Source organism: Engystomops pustulosus, chromosome 7, assembly GCF_040894005.1.
Source record: "Engystomops pustulosus chromosome 7, aEngPut4.maternal, whole genome shotgun sequence".
Lineage (NCBI taxonomy): Eukaryota > Metazoa > Chordata > Amphibia > Anura > Leptodactylidae > Engystomops > Engystomops pustulosus.
In genome coordinates this window covers 116,437,814-116,459,860 of record NC_092417.1, presented here as the reverse complement: position 1 = coordinate 116,459,860, position 22,047 = coordinate 116,437,814, and positions in this window count along the sequence as shown.

Here is a 22,047-nt window from a genome sequence, read left to right as displayed (position 1 = left end):
CGTATATACTCGAGTATAAGCCAACCCGAGTATAAGCCGAGACCCCTAATTTTACCTTGAAAAACTGGGAAAAACTATTAACTCGAGTATAAGCCCAGGGTAGGAAATGCATTGGTCACAGCCCCCCCCCAGTATATAGCCAGAAAGCCCCCAGTAGTATATAGCCAGACAGCTCCCAGCAGTATATAGCCAGCCTGCCCCCATCTAGTATAAAGTCAGCCCCCAGTAGTATACAGCCAGCCCCCAGTAGTATACAGCCACCCCTTAGTAGTATAAGTATACAGCCAGCCAGCCCACTTGTAGTATGCAGCCAGCCCCTAGTAGTGTACAGACAGACAGCCCCTTATAGTATACAGCCAGCCAGCCCCCAGTAGTATACAGCCAGCCAGCCCCCAGTAGTATAGAGCCAGCCTTCCCCTAGTATTATACAGCCAGCCCCTAGTAGTATGCAGCCAGCCCCCAGTAGTATACAGCCTGCCAGCCCTTAGTAGTATACAGCCAGCCACTAGTAGTATACAGCCAGCCACTAGTAGTATACAGTCAGCCTGCCCCCATGTAGTATACAGCCAGCATGCCCCCATGTAGTATACAGCCAGCCTGCCCCCATGTAGTATACAGCCAGTCTGCCCCCATGTAGTATACAGCCAGTCTGCCCCCATGTAGTATACAGACAGCCTGCAACCATGTAGTATACAGCCAGCCTGCACCCATGTAGTATACAGCCAGCCTGCCCCAGTACTATACAGCCAGCCCCAAGTAGTATACAGCCAGCCCCAAGTAGTATACAGCCAGCCTGCCCCCATGTAGTATACAGCCTGACACTTGGGCTTAAAACCGTCACTTCGGCTTATACACGAGTCTATTAAAAAAAACTTATATACTCACCCTTCGGCATCCCGGTGCTTCACGAGGCTCCCCAATGTTGGCTTGGCACGTCTTCTTTCTTCCGCACAGCTTCTCTTCTTTCTTCAGTCTTCTTTAACTGCAGGCATGGACGCGGCCATGCATTCTTTAGACGGGCCGCTGACGTCATAGTATGCGTCTGCCGGCCGGAAGATAACATGGCCACGTCCATGCCTACAGTTAAAGAAGACAGAAGAAAGAAGAGGAGCCGCAGGGAAGAAAGAAGACGTGCTGAGCTGACATCGGGGAGCCTCATGGAGCACCGGGTTGCCGGAGGGTGAGTATATAAGGTTTTTTTTTATAGACTCGTGTATAAGCCGAAGTGACGGTTTTCAGCAACAACAGAAGCAAACAATGACAAAATCTAAATCCAATAGAGGCAACAGAAAAACAGACCAGAGATCAGGTACTTGGAATATCAAAAACTCAAAGAGAGCAATGTGAACAAGGCTGAACAAAAGTTTGATCAAGGCTAGACCTTGGCACAGGTGGAAAGAGCAAGCAATCACAGGCACACAGAGTTAGAGTGCAGATAGAAGAGTGTGGCAGATATCAGGTCAGTCAACAACTAGAGCTGAGTCCAGACTGCAGGGTAAGACAATAACAGTAAAACTCAACGTCTCCTAAACCCACTAGCATGGATAGAGGAGGAAGCAGACGCAGACTTGACAGTTTGTGTTTCAGGTGTGTCTTCAAATAAATCTTCAAAAAAATCGAGGGCTCATTTAGACGTGTTCAGTCCGTATTGTTTCCGCATCCATTTTTTTCACATCCACAAAAAAATGAATTGGTTTCTAATCTACTTTTTGCCCTGCCCAGTTGCTTGAAAAATTTGAGAAAAAACGGACTGCATATGGATGCCATTCGTGTGCCATCCATTTTTTTGTGAATCCATTGGCTTCTATGGAGCTCCGGGGTCTGCAGGTGAGAAAAAAATACTGTACTCTGCAATTTTTTTTCAAGTCCGTAAAAAAAACGGATGTGTGAACAGATGCATAAGAAACGCCTGTCTGTATGAGCCCTATCAGAAGCTTACAAAGATATGACATCATCATATGGGCTCTCAATAATAATAATCTTAGTGTAAACTTTTGAATTAGCAGGAAGTAATGGAAAATGCCCTATTCTGGCATTTGACAAATATAACTTATTTCAGATTCCTAATTGACCCAAAATGGGAAATGTTTATTCTGATTTCATCTCAGATAATAAGGTAAACATTGGGGCAGATTTACTTACCCGTTCCATTCGCAATCCAGCCGCGCGTTCTCTGCGCTGGATTTGGGTCCGGCCGGGATTTATTAAGGCAGTTCCTCCGACATCCACCAGGTGCGCTGCTGCGCTGGAAAGCATCGGAACTCGCTCAAGTTCACCGGCCTATTCCTAGTGAAGGTAAGTGCAAGCTCTGTGCCACATTTTTTGTTTTAAATGCGGCGGTTTTTCCGAATCCGTCAGGTTTTCGTTCGGCCACGCCCCCCGATTTCCGTCGCGTGCATGCCAGCGCCAATGCGCCACAATCCAATCACGTGCGCCAAAATGCCGGGGCAATTCAGGGGAAATCGGCGCAAATCGGAAATATTCGGGTAACACGTCGGAAAACCCGAATCGGGCCCTTAGTAAATGACCCCCATTGTGTCTTTTTATACAGTGTATTTAAAACTCTGGTTTCAGTTGTATATGGCACAAGCTTTACTTACTGTATGCCAGAACTATTTTCTATTCCATAATTAGTAATCTAGCCTTTTTATGCATTGTATAGAGAACTGATTTCCCTTTAGAGCTGACATTTCATGTAATAAAACTTATGTTTACCCAGTCTATACACCATACTCATCAAACCAAGAAGTCAATAAAATTTGCAAGCCTGAAAAGTAAAGTGAATTTGCATATCTCCTGTATATGGCATAATTTTGGAAAGCAGACAGTAGTAGAGTGTATGAGTTATGACAACCAGAATGATTTGTTAATAGAAATCTACCATCAAAAACAAGCATGATAAACCAGGGGCACATACTCACATATCCAGGTACTGTAACTGTGGTGACTGTGGACTTCTTATATTTGTTATCCATGGCATCCTTCCTACTAAAATCGATGTATCCCCCCCCCCTCTGCTTGCCCTTGCGTAATATAATCTCAATTCCCCATTTCACACTGTAACATCCTGTAAATCTGCAGCATGGAGGGGCTCTGGGAACCGCCCCAGCAGCCTTGTAAGGCTCATTAGCATAATTTAAAAAAACTTCAGAAGGAAGAAGTCAATAAATAGCAAATATAATTAGATTAATACAGTCACAGTGCCTGGATCTGTGAGTAAGTGTCTTGGGTTTACTTATGCTTGATTTTTAAGGTAGATTTCCTTTAACACCTCAAGGACATGGCCTAAAATGGCCTTCAGGACATGGCTTTGTTTGTTTTTTCCCTGCTGAAGTTCCAAAAGACATTACTTTTACTGCATTTGCCTATGTGACGCCATATTTTGAGAGGCATAACTTTTTTATTCCTAAATCCAAAGAGGACTCTTGCAGGAAAAGTTAACAGTTAGATTTGCACTATTATAGGGTACAACTGACTAGCAGTAAAATTTCAATTTCTATTAAGTTTTTTATTTTTATTTTTTATACTCTTCACAGTATGGGTACAATAATTTAATATCTATATGTCCTAGGTCTCTACAGAACAATAGCAATTTTGTAGGGGGTTTATTATTTTATTTTTCTAACACAAAATATACTGTATACACTCGAGTATAAGCTGACTCAAGCTGAGGTACATAATTTTAACACAAAAAACTGGGAAAACCTATTGACTCAAGTATTCATTGGTCACAGTCTCCACCCAGTATTTAGCCAGCCCCAAGTATACTGCCAGCCTCTGCCCCCCACTATATAGCCAGCCAGACCCTGCCCCCCAGTAGGGGCCAGCAGCTTCTTTTCCTCAGTATATAGCAAGCAGCCTCTGCCCCCGAGTATATAGCCAGCAGCCCCTGCTCCCCTTTATTGCCAGCAGCCATGCTCCTTAGTATATAGCCAGTAGCCCATGCCCACTGGTATATAGCCATTAGCCCATGACCCCTAGTATATAGCCAGCAGCCTATGTTCCCCAGTATATAACCAGAAACCCCCTAGTATATACCCAGTAGCCCCCTAGTACATAGTCAGCACCTGCCTTCTAGTATGTAGCCAGCAGCCCCTAATATATAGCCAGCTCCTGCCCCCTAGTATGTAGCCAGCAGCCCCTAGTATACAGCCAGCCCCTGCCCCTGTTATATAGCCAATGCCTGCCCCCTAGTATATAGCCAGGAGCCCCCTAGTATATAGGCAGCCCCTGCCCCCCCGATGGCTGTGTACACACTATGATGTCAGCATGCACCTGACATCATGGTGTGTGTGACAGCAGCATGCAGGGAACGTGTAGAGATTTTTTTTTTTCATAGTAATTAGATACATGGTTCAGAGTGCGTTCCAAAGTTCAGTTTTTCAGTTGCGGTTTTCAAAGCCAAAAGCAGGTTGAATTACAATGGGTGATAACATATGATTGAGAAGTGCTTCTTCTTTTCTTGTTTTACTCCACTCCTGGTTTGGATATCGAAAATCACATTTGGGCCACATTCACACGAACGTATGGGGGACGTATACACTTATACACTTATATGGCCCCACGGCGCCATACAGGAGTAGTACGGAGCTGCACACGCGCGGCACCGTACATTTCCGTAGGAAGATAGGACATGTCCTATCTTTTGCTGGAATACGGCACTGTGTGCTGTGTATTCCTATGGAGAGGGGCGGGGCGAGCAGCACTCATCCCCTGCTCCTCTCCTCGGTGCCGATGTATGCAGTGCTATGAATCAAAAATTATAAGTCAAGTTTGCCTGGCCAGCAGTTATTCACAGGTCCAGAGGTAGTTTGAGATGGCTGGTTTAATATGATGCATGATTGATATATGATGGATGATTGATGGATGGTTTAATATGAGATGGGATAGATAATGATTTTATAATACACACTCTAATGAAGGATACTTCAAAAAGTGTCTACCAGGTTTTTATAGGGGGGTTCTGCTGTACATTGTTATCTGCCTTTATCTTTGTCCGCATATTAAGCCCGGAGATCCTGTTGCCATCAAGTCAAAATCTGGCATTTAACCTCAACAGAATCCAGTTGGTTGGGTGGTGTAGGCCCATTGTAGTTTCTGGAACACTATTAATTATCATACTAAGGACACCAAGCAGACACCAAGATTCCACCAGCCATCTTAAACTACCTTAGTAGCCTTGAGTAACAGGCAGTCCCCGGGTTATGAGCAAGATAGAGACTGTAGGTTTGTACTTAAGTCAAATATGTAAGTCGGATCTATTATATTCTGTAAAAGTACAGAAACTGCAGATACTTTTTTTTTTTGGTCTATTATGGACCATGCTATTAAGTTGGTTTTTATGCTCCTGTTCAAATTTCACCTCACTTTCTGTCCCTGTGACACTAGGATTTTTAAAATTTGACATTTGATTTTTAAAACCTTTGACAGCTTTCTCATCCGCTAGGGCTGCATGTCCTGGGACTTTTGTTTCAGAGACAGAAAGGGATATTAAATGTTTGTTATGAGGCTCCAGACAGCAGTAAATACCTCTCAGTGGCTCGAAGCCAGGAATGCACAGCCTTTTTCGGTCCAAGGACCGCAATGGAAAGAGGATCCGGCACTCAATTTAGATGAAGAAATCCTTTTCTTTATTGGTTAAAATCCAATATAGCAATCACAAATACAGGTACATAGTAATATTAGCGATCAACGCGCTTCGTCGTATAGCCTTAGTCATGATTTAAAATTGTGTGAACAAACCCGGTTTAAAAAAGCCTCCTCACATAGACCTCATGTCCAGTGGGAGGGGAAAAGGTGCAAACCAACATTAACCTTTGAATTGCTGGCCTATCATATGTTAAACAGATATCACTGATCATACAAATGATGAGCCTAAGGGGAGCAAGCCCTAAGACACTAGACGAGTGTACACAATTCACTAATGCTCAAAAACAAAAACAAATTATAAAAATGATCCGCATTATCCACACACAGGGTGCTTCTTTACAAAGATACAATGATTATTGCACAAGTTTTGTAAACAAACTAGTGAATATTACGAAGTGGTTGCCACATAATTATTGTTGGTAATTTTTACACATATCTGATAGAGACATCTATACAATGTTACAAAGTAATAACCACATAGTTGACATTAATAAATAAAGTGGCAGAGCCCTTCCAATCGTATCCTCACAGTGGCCGAAAAATGAACAATCGTAGACATAGATATGCGCAAGAATGCGCTATAGCATGCACAGGTTAGTTAATTTTTTTTTTGCCCAGTGTGAACAATGCTTGAAAGGCTCACTCACTTCAATTAGACGTCTAAGCAGGAACATATGGACAGCAGATAGTAGATCTTCAGGAGAGTATGTCATAGGGCGTGTGCACACAGTTCACTAATGCTCAAAAGACATATTATAAATAGGGTCTGTGCTTGGGGGAGAGACAACTCCATAATACTACAGTATGAAAAAATGCGTTATTTCTCAAAGGAGGCAGTAGCTCCTCCACACACAGCCTACTTCTTTGCAAAAGTACAATTATTACACAAGTTTTGTAAACGTGCAAATGAATGTAACAAAGTGGCTGTCCAATAAACATTGTTAGTGATTTGTCTACATATCTAATAAAGACATCTGTACATGTTCCAGAAATTGTAACCACATGGTAAATATTGAAAAAGTGGCAGAGCCTCTCACAGTGGCCACAAAATAGATAACCTCTAGACCAGTGGTGGCGAACCTATGGCACGGGTGCCAGAGGTGGCACTCAGAGCCATTTGTGTGGGCACTCAGGCTATCACCTCAGGACAGAGTTCACCAAACAGGACAGAATCTTCCTGCATTCCCAGGCAACTGCTCTCAGCGCTATTTTAAAGCGACACTTAATTGACTGTTTGGAACTGCGGGAGCAATAAAAAGGTTTTGACACAAGATCTTTAGAGGTCATCCTGTTGGACCAACCAATCTACCTGTACAGAGAGACCCTGAAGAGAAGCTACAATGATGGTCTGAATTTGCCTTCCTTCTTTCAACTGTATTGGTGGCCTCAGGGGGCCGATACAATTAAAAGATGTGGAAGAACATTTAGCAATAAGTTACTGCTTAAAATGACGTGTTGGCACTTCACGGTAAATAAGTGGATTTTGGTTGTTGATTGGGCGCTCGGTCTCTAAAAGGTTCGCCATCACTGCTCTAGACCATGCTATCTGAAAACAATTGTAGACATGCGGATATGTATGGTGAGGCACTGAGACATGTGTAGATTAGATAGACTGAGTTAAAACCGACTATTATAAATTTACTTGTTCTAGATACATGTTGAGATTAATTTGCTGAATGGTAAAGACAAATGTCCGTAGGGTTTTTAGTGTAGCACTATTAAATATTGACCAGTGTGAACAATGTTGGAAGGGCTTTTTTTCACTTCAAGTGGACGTTAAAGCTGAATGCAACATCATAGAAAGCAGGCTACATAAAAGAGGATACACTTGCAACACCTGCAAAAGGGCCAGGCACATAGTAAATGGCAGAACATGCTCCGCATATCTTTTACCTAAGAACAATAATCTTACCAAGAATATTCCTAGGGCTACGTTCAGTACACAATGCAGTGTACATTTTCACGATATTGTAAACATTATCAAGAAACATCTACCCATTCTCCAACACGAACCCACTCTTAGAAACATTTTAAAGAATGGCATCTCCTTTGTCTCTACTTCTGCTACTACATTAGGAAATATCCTTGCTCCTAATACATTCTCTGACTGACAGACCACACAGAAAACACTGGCTGCAAACTAAAGGCAGCTACTGCTGCGGAGGCAGCCGATGCAATCTGTGTAGATACATGCCAAAAAGCACATTGCTTACTTCCATCAGCACGAAGATCATCTTTACAATCAAAACTTACATCATCTGTGAATCGTCACATGTAGTGTACTTTATACAGTGTTCCAAGTGCTCCCTCCAGTATATAGTTTATAAAGCACGAAAACTTAAAGATGGAATCAGCGAACACATTACTGCGACCAACCCCAAAACAATAGCGAGTACCCGCAACCTTTCAGGTGTATCTAAGCAATATAAAGAGATACATGCAGGTTCCATGAATGGGATGTAGGTTATGGCTATTGAACAAGCCTCCCGACCTCAACGGGGAGAAGACTGGAATAAAGCTTTGTTTTCTAGAGAATCTCGACACTCGTGCTCTCAAGGGATTAAATTACAAACACGATTGAATGTATTTTTACACATTGCTTACAGCTTAGTATTCCTATCCCTTTACTTTGCCTTGAGCTCTTGCCTCCAAAAGGGGTGTTGCCTTTCGTTATACCGGAACTCGCCCGAAGATATTGATTGTTGTTACTTAAATCCTCGAGTGAAGCTTCCAGGCTAGGTGCGATTAGGGACTAATATGGCGTAGTCTGAAACGCGTCACCGCAGCCTGCATGTGTCTTCTGTCTCCATGTCCCATGCTTTCCACTATGTATATATATATTTTTAAGAAGATGAATTAAAGATGAACTTTTAACAGATTGAACACTTCGTTTACCTGAGCTGGACTCCACCTGTTTCCCTTTTTGTGAAATGCCATTACAATCTGAATAGCTGTCTAGGATCAGGTCTAGACTTTGGAGTCCGTGCACACAGTCGTTTACCATTTCCTGGGGTCTTCAAACGGTGAGCTGTTTTTCAAATTTTTTCTTTTTTTGTCTTATAGCTACTATAATACTGCCCCCTATGCACAAGAATCTAACTACCATAATAATACTGCCCCTATGTACAAGAATATAACTGCTATAATACTGCCCCCCTATGTACAAGAATATAACTACTATAATACTGCACCCTATGTACAAGAATATAACTGCTATAATACTGCCCCCTGGGTACAAGACTATAACTGCTATAATATTGCCCCCTGTGTACAAGAATATAACTATTATAATACTGCCCCCTGTGTAAAAGGATATAACTACTATAAAACTGCCCCCTGTGTACAAAAATGTAACTTTCATAACACTCTACCCCTGTGTTCAAGAATATAACTGCTATAATACTGCCCCCTACGTACAAGAATATAACTACTATAATACTGCCCCCCAAGTCTAATTTCCAACACCTACCCCCAGTTCTAGTTCCCCTACCCCTCCTCCCCACAGTTCTAGTTCCCCTTCCCCTCCTGCCTCAAGTTCTAGTTCCTCCCTCCAGCCCCCAGTTCTAGTTCCCCCTCCCTCTTGCCCACAGTTTTAGACCCCCCTCTCTCCTGCCCCCAGTTTTATTCCCCCCTCCATCCTGCCCCCACTTCTAGTTCCCCCTCCATCTCGCCCCCATTTCTAGTTCCCCCTCTCCTGCCCCCAGTTCTAGTCCCCCCTCCTGCCCCCAGTTCTATTCCCTCTCCCTCCTGCCCCTAGTTCTATTCCTCCTCCCTTCTGCCCCCCGTTCTAGTTTCCCCTCCCCTCTTGCGGCCAGTTCTAGTCCCCTATCCTTAGTTCTAGTTCCCCTCCTGCCCCCAGTTCTAGTCCCCCCCTCTTGCCTCCAGTTCAAGTTCCCCCCTACCACCCAGGTCTAGTCCCCCTCCTGCCCTCAGTTCTAGTCCCCTCCCTCTTGCACCCAGTTTTAGTCCCCCCTCCCCTCCTTCCTTCAGGTCTGTTCTGCCCTCTCCTCCAGCTCCCAGTTCTGGTCCCCCCTGCTTCCCCCAGTTTTTTTCTCCCTCTCCTCCAAACCCCAGTTATATTCACTCTTTACCTCCTACCCCTAGTACTGATTACCCCCTCCCCTCCAGCCCTCATTTGTAGTCCACTCCCCTCCTGTAACCAGTTCTAGTCTCACCTCTCCTCCTACCCCCAGTTCTATGCGCCCCTCTCCTCCAGACCCCTGTTCTGGTCCTCCCGCCTTCTGCCCTCAGTTTTGGTTCTCCCCTCCCTTCCTGCCCCCACTTCTATACCCTCCTCACCTCCTGCCCCCGCCCTAGTTTCCCTCTCCCTTCCTGTCCCACAGTTCTATTACCCCCTCCCCTCCTGCCCCCAGTTATAGTTCTCCTCTCACCCCGTTCACTTTGTTCATGCTGCAGAATTGTGGCACAAACACATGCAATACAAAACTGGTGCAGACACTTTATAAATACATGTACGAGCAGTTTGTATTTGCACGATTCAAAATTCCATAACTTTTTCATTTTACCATTTACAGAGCTGTGTGCGGGCTTATTTTCTGTGTAACAAATTCTACTTCTAATTGATGGTATTTATTATTGTATGCCATGTACAGGGAAGCAGCAAAAAAAAAAAAATCCAAATACAGTGAAAATAGTGAAAAAACACATTTGCACCATTTTCTCGTGGGCTCAGTTTCACTATGTGCTCCAAATGATATGACTATTTTAGTCTTGGTACGGGTGTTTTAACACATTTACAAAAAATTTAAACCTTGTGTACGAAAACAAAAAAATTTGTTGCACCATCTTCTGGCTCTTATCATTTTTTCATAGTTTAGTGTATGGAGCTTTGTAAAGTTTTACAAAATGAGCGTAACTATAGGAGGTTCGTAAGTTGGAATGACTTAAGTTGGGGACTGTCTGTACACAGGTTGCCTCATGAATTTACAAGTGATGTTGTTAGTACTACATTGATCTTCAGCAAGCTCCAAGCTTTTATATGAAATGTTGCAGAGAGTTACAAGTCTTTCACATTGCTGTATTTTATGTAAATGTCAGTCATGCTAAATATTGAATATTTTTTTTATTTTAGTAAATCCTTCTGGTTAACATAACTCATGCACTTGCATTATATAATGCACTATTTATATAAGGAATAAACTAGACCTAGGAGAGCTCCATGTTCCTTTCCATAAACTGTAATCTAGTGTTGTGTTTTTTGCATTAAAGGAAACATTTCTAACTAGATTTTATGTATTTTCTTTGTCTTTTGTTACCACTTTCCATAAATAGGCCTAAAATGATCTTATTTCTTATTTCATAGTAATGCATCTTCATTAGAGATGGGCGAATTTGTTGAAATTCGATTCAACCTGATTTGCCAAATTTTTTGAAAACTTTGATTCGACCCGAATTGAATCATGACGAATCATGTTAAAAAAACAGGTATTTCCTGACTGCAGAGATCCTGTAGGGTGTTGTAGAACGTTGTGCCATGCTTAAATATGCATAGGGAACGTGGTTTGGTCTTCAAACAATGCTGTTTTTTAGTATGATGTGCACATGACAGCCGCCGCTCTTAGAATCGCTTCACTCTTTGATTCCATGTGCATTTACACATTCACCAAATAAGCAAAGCTGGAACTCAGCATGATAAGTTAACCCCCCAAAAGAGTGCAGAGGGTGTCGGCAGTAATTCTGCATTGACGTCACTGTTCATTTTGCCCTTCATTTTATCCATCAGTGTCCACTATCAATTGGTCAATAATTCATCATCAGTATTGCTAAAGCCAAAAAGAAACAGGAGTGGATTCAAAACAGAGATGACCAGTAAATGCGATATTTGCATGTCCTCTGTCTTCTGTATCCACTTCTGATTTTGGCTATCAATCCTGAGGCTTTTCATTCCTTCTGACAGATGAAATGAAGAGGAAAACTAAACATAGTGGCAACATCATAGAGTGGTGGAGGGTGAAAACAGCATTACGGAAATCACAGGCTGTTCCAGGGAGATAGCGGTCAGTTGGCAGCAACATGAGTAGGCCGCAGAAAGGCACAATTACAAATTATGGAGGTGGCGGAAACATGATAGACCACAGAGTGGCACAATGACAGAGCGTGGAGGTGGCGGTTGCAGCAGCAGCAGGAGGCCACAGAGCGGCACAAAGATAGAGTATGGAGGTGGCAGAAGTCTGGTAAGCCACAGAGTGGCACAATGATGTGTGAAGGTGGCGTCAGCAGCAGCAGGTGCCCACAGAGCGGCACAATGAAAGAGCGTGGAGGTGGTGTCAGCATATACACATGCTCGTCTCCTCTGGTGTCTTAGTAGAAAACTGCCACACCGCCGAGGTGGTGATTTTACTGCCAACACTCTGCACTGAGTGACTACTAACGCCGCTGCCTTGCTGACCCCCTGTACCACAACTTACTTGGACCTCCTAAGCGGGGTTTGTACTCCGCAGCAGTTTGCTTCCCGTCCTCTCACTGCTGCCACCCTGCTGACTCACGGCCACAGTAGCAACTTGCTGCCTGCTCCATTGCCTGACGTGCAAGCTGACATTCTCTTCGCCCATTGATGATGAATCCCTTGCTACACCCGGCTCCAAAGTGTGATCGGCTACATCATCGTACATTTGCATTTCCCTGTCACTGTTATTCTCCTCAACAATGTCAGTATGCTCAGTCTGTCCCACCTCGTCACTGCCAAGCAGTTACTGACTCTCCTCAAACACTTGGTCCTTGCTGTATAGTGGCGCTGAGCCCAGACCACCTAGTAGCTCTCTGGCTGAGGGAATTCAACAGGACAGAGGTTGGTTGAGGACAGTTGATGTTCCGCTGACCTGGTCCTAGGCCATGCCAACTAATGGTATCTGACAAACCCACAAACTCTTGGCTGGGGTTGTCAGATGTTATATTTGAGGAATTGGGTGAACTAGTTGACTAGATGACAACGGCAGTTCTGGCCTCACAGAGTCACCCCTGCTGAAACGTCCTCTTACTGTGCTGCGACCTCTGCCTGCTCCACTTGCCACTTTTGTGTCTGACATAGTGGTTAATCAACTACATGGATTTGACACGTATTTCTTGCTCCCATCTTTAGCAACACAAAAAGTATGGGAATTTGCGTTATACAGATACCCCAAAACAGACACCCTGTAATTGGAGCGAAAATCACTCTATAAACTATGTGGATTTGACATGTATTTCTTGCTCTCAACTCTAGCAACACAAAAGTATGGGAATTTACGTTATACAGATACCCCACAATGGACTCCCTGTAATTGGAGCGAAAATCACTCTATAAACTTCGTGGATTTGACACATATTTCTTGCTCTCAACTTTAGCAACTGAAAAGTATGGGAATTTGCTTTATACAGATGCCCCAAAACGCACACCCTGGGAGAGGGGCAGAAATCACTACAGTAGCTGTGCGGATATGACATAGATTTCTTCCTAGTCAGTTCAGTAACAAAAAAGAACTGCTATTTGGGGTATACAGATCCCGCTAAACGCACACCCTGGGAGAGGGGCAGAAATCACTACAGCTGCTGTGTGGATATGAAACAGATTTCCTCCTAGTGGCTTCATTAACAAAACAGAACTGCTATTTGGGGTATACAGATCCTTCTAAGTGCACACCCTGGGATTGGAGCAGACAGCACAGTACAGTAATAGCAGCTAGACACTACAGACAGCACAAGCAGCTTTAAATGCCGAGATGGCTGACAGTTTTTATAGGCCTGTCTGACATCATAAGCCTGCCAGTCGCTGATGGGCTTACAGGTGTTCGACGGTGTTCCTTTCGCCTTCCAAGAGCTCTCTGCCCCATGTATCACTTTTATCTTCTAAATATGGGCATTATACACTTATATTGCATAATGAATTAAAGTCACATTTGAACACGTTTAAAAAACATGCTAATTTGAAAATACAAACTTATTGGTAAGGTCGTCATCACTGCCCTGTCATCTGATATAGTGACCATACCTGACTTTATTAACTACAGCTGCAAAGTATAAAAGCTTGGGAATCTGCAGCACTGGGACGGGGCCTTGCAATACCCTAGAGCCGTCCTATCTCATTACCACAGTCACAGTGCCTGGATCTATGTGTAAGTGTCCCTGGTTGGTTTATCATGCTCAATTTTGATGAAAAGTTGTGCTGTTCAACACATGCAGTTGCAGGTCTCCATTTTGGAGATGTTAAGGGCTGGCACAATTGCACTCTATATTTAAGAAAGAAGTAGGGGCAATTTCTAGTAAGTCAAGATGCTGGGTTACCATATATATACTCAAGTATAACAAATTTGTGCTGAAAAACCCTAACTCGGCTTATACTCGAGTCTATAAAAACTTACATTGTACTCACCTTTCTGACACTCCCTGTAGGTCCTCTTTGCATCCTTCCGCTCCTCTTCGGGTCATTCCACTCATTTTCGGGTCCACTCATGATGCCGGCTGAGCGCAAAGACCTAAAGAGAGACGAACAACCCGAAGAGGAGCTGAAGAAGACCAAAGGACCCGAAGAGTATCCGAAGCAAGAAGAAGACCTATGGGGGGCGTCGGAAAGGTGAGTATAGTGTTAATTTTTCTTTTACTACAGGGGGGCCGGCTGGCTATATACCATGGGGCTGGCAGACTATATACTACAGGGGGATGGCAAGCTATATACTAGGGGGCTGGCAGGCTATATACTACAAGGGCTGGCAGGCTATATACTAGAAAGGCTGGCACGCTATATACTACAGGGATTGGCATGCTATATACTAGGGGCTGGCAGGCTATATAAAACAGGAGCTGGCAGGCTATATACTACAGGGGGCTGGCAGGCTGTATAATACAGGGGCTGGAAGACTATATACTACAGGGACTGGTAGGCTATATACTAGAGGGGGCTGGCAGGCTATATACTACAAGGGGCTGGCAGGCTTTATACTACAGGAGCTGGCAGGTTATATACTAGAGGGGATGGTGGCTATACATTACAGGGGGCTGGAAGGCTATACATTACAGGGGTTAGCAGGCTATATACTACAGGGGTTAGCAGGCTATATACCACAAGGGCTGGCAGGCTATATACTACAGGGGGCTGGCAGGCTATATTCTAGAGGGGCTGGCAGGCTATATACTAGAGGGGCTGGCAGGCTATATACTACAGGGGGCTTGTGGGCTATATATTACAGGGGCCAGCAGGCTATATACTACAGGGGCTGGCAGGGTATATGCTATAGGGGTTGGCATGCTATATACTGGGGTGGTTATAACCAATGCATTTCCCACCCTCAGGTTATACTTGAGTCAATAGGTTTTCACAGTTTTTTGTCTTAAAATGAGGTACCTCAGCTTATAGTGAGGTCAACTTATACTCAAGTATATACTGTAATTAAATTTAGAATCCAGAGAGGGGTAAGTTAATTACTCTAATTAATGGCATTCAGACTTGCAACAAAGCAATAGGAAATGTAAATGTAATAGTTTCTATTTCTATTATAGCGAGGAATCCAACCTAATATGAATGTAGATCTCCATGGAGAAGAGCTCACAATTTTTTGTAACTAGATCAAGCAGACTGTAGTGTACAATTTGAATAGGTAGGATCACTTTAATTCCTACACAATTTGTATATGGAATAAACTAGACCTAGGATAGCTCTATGTTCCTTTCCATTATCTGTAATCCAGTGTTGTGTTTTTGCATTAAATTAAAGATTTCTAACTTGATTTTATATAGTGTAATTTCACCTAAATCAAACTAATCAAGTGCATACATAAGTGATAATTGCCAATGTATTTTCCTTTTGTCTTCTGTTACCTCTTTCCATAAATTGTCCTTAAATGATCTTACATTGCCTTAATTCTTTGCTATAGTAATGCATCTGCATCTATTGTATTAGAAAGTACAGTATGCTAATGAATGAGTAATGTTAGTGCTTTAATATTTCTTTGACCACTTTTATCTTCTAAATATGGGCATTATACACTTATATTGCATAATGAATTAGGGAAGCTTGGGAATCTTAAGCACTGAGGGAAGGAGGGGGGGGGGGGTCTGCTAATACCCATAGAGCCTTCTTGTCTCATTACCACAGTTACAGTGCCTGAATCTATGTGTAAGTGTCCCTGGTAAATCATGCTCGATTTTGATGAAAAGTTGTGCTGTTCCACACTTTCAGTTGAAGGTCTCCATTTCGGAGATTTTGAGGGCTGGCACAATTGAACTCTAGGTGGCAGATTTGAGAAAGAAGCATAGGCAATTTCTAGTAAGTTAAGATGCAGGGTTAATTCAATTTGGAAACCAGAGAGGGGGTTGTGAATAACTCTAATTAATGGCATTTAGACTTGCAGCAAAGTAATAGGAAATGTAAATGTAATCGTTTCTATTTCTCTTTTGGCGGGAAATTCAACCTAATATGAATGTAGAGTTCACACCTTTTAGATTTGAAAGATAGCAAATATACTATGTGGCTTGATGACATTGTTTTTTATTTTTATGAGGGGCTTATTAATGTAGGTGTTGCACTTACCCAAGAATGCAATTTTTACTCTACACTAGAGATGAGCGAGCACTAAAATGCTCGAGTGCTCGTTACTCGAGTCAAACTTTTCCCGATGCTCGAGTGCTCGTTTCGAATAACGAACCCCATTGAAGTCAATAGGAGACTCGAGCATTTTTCAAGGGGACCAAGGCTCTGCACTAAAATGTGTCATTTTATTGAGAAATAAGTCAGTCAGTCCTGTTTGTTCGTTTTTTTTATTCAATGGAATATTCGTGGAACTTCAAAAATTAATGACCCGTGTTAAACATCTGCAATGTGTTCTTCACACATATTGTTCTTCACATACTATTGTGAAGAACACCGTTCTGCACTAATGTCTTCTGATAAGTTAGCAGATGTATGGAAACATCTGCAATGTGTTCTTCACTGAAAGGTCGTTATCGAGCAGGCGATATACTCGTCAGAGCAATGGGTCATTTCAAGTACGCTAATACTCAAATGAGCATCAAGTTCAGACGAGTATACTCGCTCATCTCTACTCTACACTAATGAGAGGGTTGGACAAAATTTGGGTTTGACGAGTTGGGAAAAAATTTGGTCCGGACTTTACCCCGAACACAAACTCCATTAAATGGGGAACAGAAGTTTAAAGGGGTATTCCCACCTATGTGCGCTCACATATTCTTATCTTTATTTCACTGTCGGAAAGCCATATACCAAGCGCCTGCACAGCCACCTCTGTTTCTGCGCGGCGCTGACTGTACAACATGACCTGTAACTAAGCTCCAAGGCATAGAAGGCAAGTTCTGGCCATGTGTCCAATTTCCCCACACCGAAAATGAAAGGGGAGGATTTATTCTTTGTTACCAGGAGAAGTATCGACAGATAATTTTCGTATCTGTTTGTCGTGGAGGTTGAGGAGAATTGAACATGGTGGTCCTCATTGGCCCTGGGAACTCTCCATCCTGCTGCACTGGTGACTATCTCCTCCTTGTGATTAGAGCAATAAAATGGGACCCTGCACAACCAAATTAATATATTTTTGGGCCAACACACTACTGCGAAATTTTTACCAGAACAAGAAAAGAATGTGTGTCACAAAGGCAATGTCCAAAACATAGAAATAATTTTATTCACAAAAAACACAAATAAATGTCAGACATTCAAAAAAACTATTAAAAAATGGTACATTTATAAGACAACTAGTTATATTAACCAGGTAGGTTTAAACAACCAAACATCTTCTTAGCTTGTGAAAGCGTCCTCATCTTGATGAATTATAGGTAATCACAATGTAAACAAGCAATAACTGAAGGTATATTTTCTATGACCTGTTGACTCCTCCAAGCTTACATGCAATAAGGAAAGTATATTTCAAAGGTAGGTATAAGATATTAATGACTACAAATGTCTTTGGGAGGTCCCCCATATGCAATACAGACCGTTGGGGAAATAAGAAATGCATCAATAAGAGTCAGAGTGATGATATCAGGTAGATGGCAGGCAAATAGGAGGTGGAGGCGCTCGGGTCACTGGCTCACCCTTGCCCCTTCCTGTTCACAAGCACGGTATTTGTGCCTCTTACCTTCCCCGTTCCTCCGGTCGTGCGCGCGCGTCCTCATCTTCTAGGGTGCGCGCACTGGCTACAGGAGATTTAAAGGGCCAGCGCATTGTTAATTGGCGCTGCCCATTTCCCAGAATTCCATAAAGACCAGCATCTCCCTGCACACCCTGCCGGATCTTCGTGCTTGTGCCATAGAGAATGCTTTGTTCCTATGCCCTGCGCTGCTATTGTGGTTTCCTGTTGTGACCACAGTTCCGTCCTGACTACGCTCCTCTGCTGTCTGCCTTGACCTGTTGCTACATCCCCGACTCTAATCCCTTGCTGCCCATCTTGACTTCCTACCTTTCCCTGACTACAATTCTGCTCAACATCTCTGTAACTCACGTTGGCTGTCACTGTGGACAAAGTCGCACCTGTGGAACGACTTGGTGGTACCATGCCGCAACAAGTCCAACTTGCTTTGCTGCGGGGTCTGGTGAAAACCAGGAGCCACTTAGATTCTGGTGCCAGGTGTCTGCTTATGTGATTGTCCGCTGTGGTCCAGTGGGTCCACTACCCCTGAAGCCTGACAGTAAGTTCTGGCCATGGAGCCCACCAAGTTTCTGCTACATAAACTGGCTGATCTTACCACCTTAGTGGTCCAGCAGTCTCAACAGATTGACACGCAAGGTGAACAGCTCAGACAAGTCACCACCATGATGCAGCAGTTGATGGTTACTCAGCAACAGTGCCAACTTCCTGCGGCTCCTACTGATACTCTGGTTTGCCTCCCTGCTGATGAACCTAGGCTGAAACTTTCCATGCCATCAAAGTATGATGGGGACCCCAGGTTGTGCAGGGGCTTTATCACCCAGTGCTCCCTGCACATTGAGCTTATGCCAACACAGTTCATCACAGTTACAAATTTTTAACATTGTTACTTATCAAAGCAATTCTGAGGTTGTATTTTCCCTACATGCTGTGCTTCATTTTAGTGGTAAATTTTGGCTGATAAATTTTGCATTTATTTACAAAAAAAGAAAAAAATATACATTTATTGAAAAATGTGCCATTTTTAAAATTTTTCAATCATTGCATTTTCAGGCCGATAGTTTTACCACCTAAATAAATTTCTGAATAACATTTCCCATATGTCTACTTTATGGATAATTTTTTTTGATGTCACGCAGCTTACAAATCGAATATCACTTTTCCGTATTTTCAGAATTTACTATTTTGGGGAAAAATACAGTTTTGAATTAAATAGTACATAATTAACATCAAAACCCCCTATATAATCAGCCCATTTTCAAATCTGCACCCCTCAAGCTATCAGAAACAGCTTTTAGGAAGATTGTCTACCCCTTGAGATATTTAGAATGGTCAAATTTTGTTGGTTTAACGTTCATTTAGCCCTAAAATTTACATATTTTCAAAAGATAAAAAGAGAAAACCCATCTTACAATTTGTTCTGCAATTTTTCCCGAGTACAGAGATCCCCCACATGTGGCCGTTACTTGTTTTATGGGTGCACAGTGAGGCGCAGAAGGGAGGAGCGCGCAGCAGCTGCCAGGATTTTAGTTTCCTCATTGGCCCCTTTTGAAAGGTATAAAATTTTTGCTATTGGGGCCATTTTTTTTTGTGGGATGAGATGCTTTTTCCAGTGTTACCATTTTGGGGTTGGTATCCCCTATTGTTGAAAATTTAGGAACTTTTTTTTTGAGGGAAGGAGTAGAAAAGCATAATTTTTTTTTGGTGTTCACGGTATAGCCTAATAATCATGTTATCTTTATTCTATGAGTCGATACGATTACGGGGATACCATAATGAATATTTTTTCTTACGTTTTACTAAATTTGTTAAAGAAAAACCTAATGTGGGAAAAATCTATCATTTTTTGCATTGCCGTCTTCCAAATGGCATAACATTGTTTAATTTTTATGGCTACAGAGCTGGTTGATGGCTTGTGTTTTGCGGGACATGTTGTACTTTGCACCAGTATATTTCTGGAGTAGTATGTTTTTGTGATCAATTTTTATTGCATTTTTGTAGGATTGAATAGGTTAAAATCATAATTTTTGGATGGTGTATTTTTTTTTAACGGCCTTCATCATGTGGGTTCAATAATTATTAAATCTTATTCTACGGATTGTTACAGACGCAGTGATACTATATATGTGGTGGGGTTTGTGTTATGATTTAGACTTTTTTTGCGGTATATGTCTCTTTATATGTTTTTGGTATTTTTATTGATTTATTTATTTTCTATTGAAAAAATTTTTTTGTACTTTTTCACTATTTTCACCATGGGACATGAACAAGCAATCATCAGATCTTGAGCTGAACCGGCATCAGCTCTGCATCCGATATATCGGACGCAGAGTGGGAAGGGGTTAATATTCCATGCCGTGTACTGGGAAGCAGGAAAAACCTTCCAAATGTAGTGAAATTGTTGAAAAAATGCATTTGCATCATTTTCTTGTGGGGTTGGATTTTACGGCTTTCACTGAGCACCCCAAATGACACCCCTTTATTCTTTGGGTCACAGGATAAAAAGATTAACATCAGTTTTATAATGTTTTCATACATTTACAAAAATTAAAACCTGTACCAAAAAAATTCTTCATTTTGCCATGTTCTGGTGTTAATAACTTTTTCGTACTTCAGTGTACAAAGCTTTTTTTCCTTTCTATATCTTCCTTATACAAGGTGCAACATCCCCCACCGGGGCCTAGCCTTTTCTTGGGGCCTGGAGTCAGCCGGGGCCCGCAGTACCTGAGTGGCTGGCGGTTGCGGCCTAGGCACGCTAGTGTCACGGTGCTTGATATGGGGAACCGGAGAGCTGTCCTACAGCCTGGCAGGTCTCCAGAAGGGTGGTGTTGGCAAGAAATGATGAGGGAGAGGCTGCTATAGCGGATCTCCCTGGGGCAACCCTTTGGTGTCTAGAGTATGAGTCTCTGTGTGGTGGACAGGGTGCCTGTGATGATGGCAGCCATAGTAGCAGGGACCAGACGGAGGCAGAGGTTGAACAAAATACAACTTACAGTTCTTTATTGGAACCGACAGGAACCGCAGCAACGTGCCTTTAAAAGAGTAGTGGAGTGCTGAGATGCAGTTGGAGGGAGCCACAGGATGTAAAGCGCCAGCCTGGATGCAGAGGGCAGGCTGAGAGGTAGCTGTGTCCTAAAAGGATGCTTCAGCTTGTCCTGGGTTGCTTCAGGTATCACCCTTGAAGGTAGGATGATACCCCTTTCCTCACTAACTAGCTATTAGTTCCACTCTTCAGGCAGGGGCTAGGCTCTTCCTGCTCTGGTCTTGTATGCTAGCTGTACAGAGTCTGTACTGGAGTAACTCCAGTCTGCTTCTGCAGACTCCTAGGTCTGACTGCTCTCTACTCTCTTCTGAGAGAACACTTACTTCTAGAAGTTTCCTGACAGGGTCTTGTTACTCCCCCTGGTCAGGTGGTGGCTACTCCTCCAATTACATCTCAGCTTACATCTCAGCTCACAGAGACAGAGTGTAACACATGTGATTGGCTGACACATATGACATCAGACAAAACACTTAACTCCTGCCTTACCAGGCAGGATCTACCACTGCAATGTTCCCCTGTGTCCTATAAGGACTATGTAGTGTGATGTAGTGACATGCTGTGGGGCTGACTAGACCCTACACAGGCTGCAAGCTACATGGTGGGACGTATTCACAAACACAGCTCTGCCTTGCATCGGCGAGGGTGTTGCAAAGGCATAAACTATTACTTAACCCTTACAGGACTTTCGTTTTTGTGTTTCTGTTTTTTACTCCCCTCATTCCAAAAGGGGAATTTTATGTTTACAGAGATGTGTTAGGGTTTGTTATCTGCGGGACAAATTGTACTTTTTAGTGGTGTCATTTATTATTCCATGCAATGTACCTAAAAGCTGGAAAAAAATTCCAAGTGCAGTGAAATTGACAAAAAACACTTTTGTGGCGTTTTCTTGTGGGCCCTGTTTTCACAGGTTTTATTTTATGACACTTTTTCTTCATTTTTTGTGTTGGTAAGATCAAATTTGTATAGGTTTTACTTGGTGTTAAAAAATTTTTTCCCATGAAAGAAAATTCTCACATTTCAGTTCCCTAGTGATGTTAATACAATAAAGATCATTAGCTCCTATCAGTCCCTAGGCTGCGGGAACTCTCTAATCAGACACATTGGGGCAGATTTATCAAGCAGTCTGAAAGTCAGAATATTTCCAGTTGCCCATGGCAACCAATCACAGCTCAGCTTTCATTTCACCAGTGCTCATGAATATTTTAAAGGGGAGCTGTGATTGGTTGCCATGGGCAATTGGAAATATTCTGACTTTCAGACTGCTTG